Below are 5,959 nucleotides of genomic sequence, written 5' to 3' on the forward strand. Positions count from 1 at the left end.
TTCTTCTGTTTTTTAGACATTTGATTACAATATGCTCTTTTATAATGGAGGCACTTTCACCATACTATACGAAAAGGTTGTAATAATATTCAGTCAGCAGCAGTCAAATGCCTGGAAATGTCAGAAGTTACAGTTTTGAGAAAAGTCTCATTAGCCTTATTATGCCACGTTGACCTTTCCATGTAAGTCTGCCCTGTGTTTAAATTACAGTACATGATGTATTATTTAGTTAACATGTGTGGCCTAAAGACACACGCTGTGCACAGAGCACTAAAGAATTGTTCGAGGTTTCCAATTGAATTTCTGTTATTGTGCTCTTACGTGGCTTTATTGTGTCCTAAGATTCCTTGAAACAGGTTCTTCTGCTTTGTAAGCTATATGCCCTGCAGCAGAAATAACTGCTATGATAACCTAGTTTTTTATCAGTGTGAGGGCGTGAGTGAGTGTGTGTGTGTGTGTGTGTGTGTGTGTGTGTGTGTGTGTGTGTGTGTGTGTGTGTGTGTGTGTGTGTGTGTGTGTGTGTGTGTGTGTGTGTGTGTGAAGGAGGAAGGTAGACAAAGTGAGGTATAGCTCTGTGATGGCTGGTGTCTGTGAGGGGTTGGAGGGGCATGGCAGCAGAGGGTCATTACATTACCTCCTGAAGGATCCATGCGGGGCCTGATGACAGCCTTCCGAGAGTCCCAACCTGATGACACACACACACACACACACACACACACACACACACACACCTACAGCTGCAGCAGCAGGGCTTGTTAGCTGGAGCTCAGCGCACATGAAAGACTGCTGTCACTACTGTGCGGCAGCTACAGCGAGGCCTTATTAACTTTGCAGGCAACGATTTTTTACACTACCAGGCAAATCAGCGTTATTATTCTTTTGTTCACCGGTAAACAGAAGTGGAAAGTATCGTTTACTCAAGCACAATTTTGAGGTACTCATACTTTATTTAAAGTGCTCATATTATGGTCATTTTCAGGTTCATAATTGTATTTAGAGGTTGTACCAGAATAGGTTTACATTGTTTAATTTTCAAAAAACATATTTTTGTTGTACTGCACATTGCTGCAGCTCCTCTTTTCACCCTGTGTGTTGAGCTCTCTGTTTTAGCTACAGAGTGAGAGATACCACTTCTGTTTAATCTTTGATGGGAGTCGCATATGCGCAGTACCTAGATAAGGACTACTAGCCAATCAGAAGCAGAGTATGAGGGCGTGCCACGCTAGCAGCTAGGCGAGCATTATAACGTGTGTTACAAAGTGACGCACGTTTGTCTCTGAAGTAAAGGCTGGACTACAATAGAGCTGTTTGGAGCAGTTTGTGAACAGTGTTTTCTGTTGGAGATGGGAAGTCCCTTTGGGGGGGGGGACTTTGGACTTTTTCACTTTGTAAACCTATAACGTGCACAAAAAAAGATATGACACAATAAAGGAAAGGGGAAAAGCCAAAATGCATAATATGAGCACTTTAAGTATTTCATTTCTATAAGATGGTAAATTACCTTAAAAGTATTACTTTTTACTTCACGACAACATCTTCATACACGTGTACACATAAAGACTTTGCATGCTAAACATATAATGATATAAAATATGATCCACAACTGGCACAACTATAAACACTTTTGCTTTCGGACATGGTTCATGTTCAACCATTCCGCACGAGCCAGTTCTTTTCTATTATAAGCTGGCCCTAAAACTGTGTCTACACCAAGCCCCCATGACGGAGCTGCTCTGTGAAGCAATTTTTGCGTAATGGTCACATGGGGTTATTGCTAGAGATGGCCCGATACCATTTTTTGCTTCCCGATACCAATTCTTATACCTGAACTTACGTATCGGCCGATACCGAGTACCGATCCGATACCAGTGTGTCATATATTTTATTATGTTTTAACAACTGTATACTACTATCTCTGTATGGATGTGATATTATTTCTATCTTGTTGTCGGTCTGGCTCAGGTTAAACTCTTTGTGAAATATGAACAAACACAAACAATGAAGGCCACAACTTTCTTTTATTATCCAGTTTGACAGTCAGTTATAACGGAAAAAGAACATAAATTAACTACTTTAACGTAGATTTTCTTTAGGGCTTTATTACGTGGTATCGGATCGGTGCATTAACTCCAGTACTTCCCGATACCAGCGTTTTAGGCGGTATCGGAGCCGATACTGCCTATCGATACTGGTATCGGTAACGGAACATCTCTAGTTATTGTAACTTCAGCTTTACAGTAATAAACACCTGCCCAAAAAAACAAACATTTATCTCCGTCACAAACCCCCCTAAATGACTCCTTTTACTATCAAAATTGTATCCATTCAGTCCAATAACATTTGGAAAGACTGGAAAAGCTGTATTATTAATTATTCTATTCCAATTATGTGTGCAGCGGAAGTCTCGAACACGCATCTGAAAGACCTCCTGTGTAGACACGCAGTAAGTCTAATATTCAACTTTTAGCTCTGTTATGGTCTCCACCAGCTTCTGAGGAAAATATCTGGCTCTTCAGCTGCTAAATGCTCCACCATGTTCACCATCTAGTTGCAAACTGCGTCTGTCTTTTGTTTGGTGGTGGATAGGTAACGAACAGTTTATTTATCAAAGCTTTTTTTGCCAAAACCAGCTGCGTGCTGCTGCTGAAAAAAAAGGATGTGATAGCGTCGACAGTGGACAGTGAAACTTCAGAGTTGATGTTGATTTTCTGAAGGTTTGTCACTTTGTGAATGAAGATTTTGTCGCAACACATTTGATGATTTGATCCATTGTTAATATAAGTGTTGTTGATTAGTGCAGACAGTTACGTTAAAGGGATAGTCGGCACGGCCCAGTTTGGAGAAGCAGGCAGGAGTAGACTACCAGTACAGAGGCTAAGCAATGCACTGCTGTGAATGGAGGCAGCAGCTAAATATAATTTAGACTCCTAATAAAAAAAGATCAATATCAGTTTAAGTGTACGCTATATTTAGAATATATACTCACCACTTTACCTTGCTGTAAGACAGCCCTTTCTGATGAGGAACTGAAGCCGATATCCATCTATGCTCTCTTCAAAGCAATCAGACTCCTTTGAAAAAAACAATAATTTTACTTGGCAGAACACAGGAGTTGCTGGACAACCACTGCCTCGATAGGTTAGTTAGTTTGTGTTACAGTGTGACTTCTTTGTTTTAAAGGGTAAGTTTGGATGAATGTATCCCTTTGAGTGAAGTTAAGCTACATTAAGTTAAGTTAAGTGAATGGTGCCGTAGGTATGATTGTGAAGATCCAGGACTTAGCCAAACAATTTGAACATCGACAACTTCTCAGTCCCTCCCCCCTTTCCGCTAAAGCACAAAACTGTCTCCTAAGCCCCTCCCCCCACAAGGGAGAATGAATGTGTATGCATGAGCAGTGATTGACACGCAGTTGGACACCCTCCCTGGCTGATAGTGCAACAGTCATTTTCGTTTTTTGCGTCCTGCTGCTCCCATCGTCAGCCAGGAAATACTTTTTTTAAAAAGCAGTATATGAAATCAGATGTATTACCTACCACCATTTAGTTGTTTTGTGTTATTTAAGATATTTATAAAATATCTAATCATGCCAGACATAATTATTCCACTTTTAAACAATGCAATTACCTGTTTCAGCCACCAGGGGGGCAGTGCTCCCTCTGCCTCCCAGCAAACTCATGGGTCAGACGACCCATCTGGTAGCAGGGGCCGAGACTGAGAGCTACATGGATAAATATGCACCAAACAAGCCATTTTGAAATTTGGCTGTTTCATGAATACAAAAGTTGTGTGACCCCTACAAATTACAACACCGAAAAGAGATGCAACAAAAATATTTATTAATTTAACTTTTTTTTTTAAGTAAGTGCTGTAGTATAACTAGCAGGAGACAAGTAATAATTGAGGTAAGTTTGGAGACATTACCTTATTTAATCATTGAATTAATAAATATTTTTGTTGTAACTCTTTTCGGTGTAGTCATTTGTAGACGGCCCTAAGCACTCGTCTAACTGCAGGTAGCAGCAGCAGCAACAGAGAGCTGAAGAGAGCAGGCAAGTGTTCATAAACTTCTGGTGTACTTACAAACTTTCCAATCCATCGTTTTATGAGAGCATAACCTATTTGTACTACTTGTAGACGTTTGGTATCATTTCGGGCATTATTAGTGGGGTAACTTACAAGATACAAACGTGGGTCCATTAGCCCCTGCGCTAAGCTATTCAGCTGATAACGCTACTCTAGCTAACTCTCCCAATGTTCGACCCAGGTGAAAAAAGCTTCTGGGGGGGGTGTTTGGCTCGAGGTCATGGTGCAAAGGACCCTAGGGTGAAATTACTCCGAACCATCACGTTAAGGCTATGTTCTGGCAGGTAGAGGCGGTGGGGCTTTGGAACATAGACAATCATTTCTCTATTTTTATTGCACTTATTTGCACATAACGCTGTACATTTTATATTTTATATATTATTACTGTATATTTGTTTTTATTATATATGTTTAAAGTATTATATGTTTTTTATTGTTTGTATACCTGGAGTGGTAACGAAAATAATTTTCCCCTGGGATTATTAAAGTATTTCTGATTCGGATTCTGATTCTGAAGCATAGATATTTCAGCCAATGAAAAGTCTTGTTGGAGAAGGTAAGTCAAACCCTAAGGTAAAAACTCTCCCGTCTCTGCTTCCTCAGTATAAAAGCCTCTGGCTACTGATCAGCAGGTTACTGCATCTCTTGCCTTGCTGTGTTGGAGCTTTGTAAAACCACACAGCTCAAATCTGCAGCCCAAACTGTTTGTGCATGAATGGAACACGTGCCTACATGAAATACCAAAATGTGCTCTCCTGTCTGCTTTAGAAATCAATAGCATACATGAGTGAATCACTTTCAAATTACTCTCACTTTTGACAGCATTTATGAAAGACATTTATTTCCCTGCATCGAGCCGAGACACTCTGTTTCTAGGCTGTGTTATTGAGAAAAGAGAGCCATAATGGCCAGGTAGGGAGAAAGCAGCTCTTTTGCGCTGGGGGTTACGATTGATGGGGCTCATTGTGGCAGTGCAAGAAGCTAATGAGTCAGAACCACGAGTCAAGCTGTCGGGAAATTACACCGCCCCCCCCAAAAAAAAGCCCAATGTGACATTTTCAACACCAAACAAATGCAGAGGGAGAGACATGAAAATGAGACACAAGAGAGCAGAGCTTATGCCACTCATTTACTTCAACCGTAATTCATTTCTTTCACAGGCATTTAGCTTAACCATGCACACACAAACTACAGTCTGAAAGTGAATGTCAGCATATTTACACATATAACAGTAAGAAACACCTGACGGCAAAAGACGCAAACAAAAGCACAAAAAGAGTTCCTCTTATCTTATGTTATTCTTAATTTTCTTTAACAGTTAAAGCAGAAATAAACCATGTCCTCTTCAATCCTCCTTTAAAATGATGAACAGTTCTTAACACATCAGGGACAAGACTAATGGACTTCCCTTTTTAGTGCTACATTAGACCACCTTTGGCTCCCCCAAAATATGGCACTGCAACAAAAAATGTAGACCTGTAGCATCCCACTGTTAAAGGTGCCGTAGGTAGGATTGCAAAGATCCAGGTCCCTCCCCCCTTTCTGCTAAATCCCAAAACGGTCTCCTAAGCCCCTCCCCCCAGAAGGGAGAATGAATATGTGTTCATGAGCAGTGATTGACACGCAATTAGACACCCCCCCTGGCGCTGATTGGTGTATCTGAACAGGGAGCGGTGGATTTTTGCAAATTGCACTACAGGCTGTAGGTGGAGCCAGAGGAGCCGGATTTTTTTTATTAAATGACCTGCTTCATGTAGTTCTACTGGAACATAGGGTCAGTTTCAGCAAATATGACAGAAAGTTAGTTTTATAACTCTTACCTACTGCACCTTTAACTATATCAGTGCTTTGTGCAGCTTCCCATTAGTTTGAT

This window comes from Perca fluviatilis, chromosome 10 (assembly GCF_010015445.1).
Source record: "Perca fluviatilis chromosome 10, GENO_Pfluv_1.0, whole genome shotgun sequence".
Classification (NCBI taxonomy): Eukaryota; Metazoa; Chordata; class Actinopteri; order Perciformes; family Percidae; genus Perca; species Perca fluviatilis.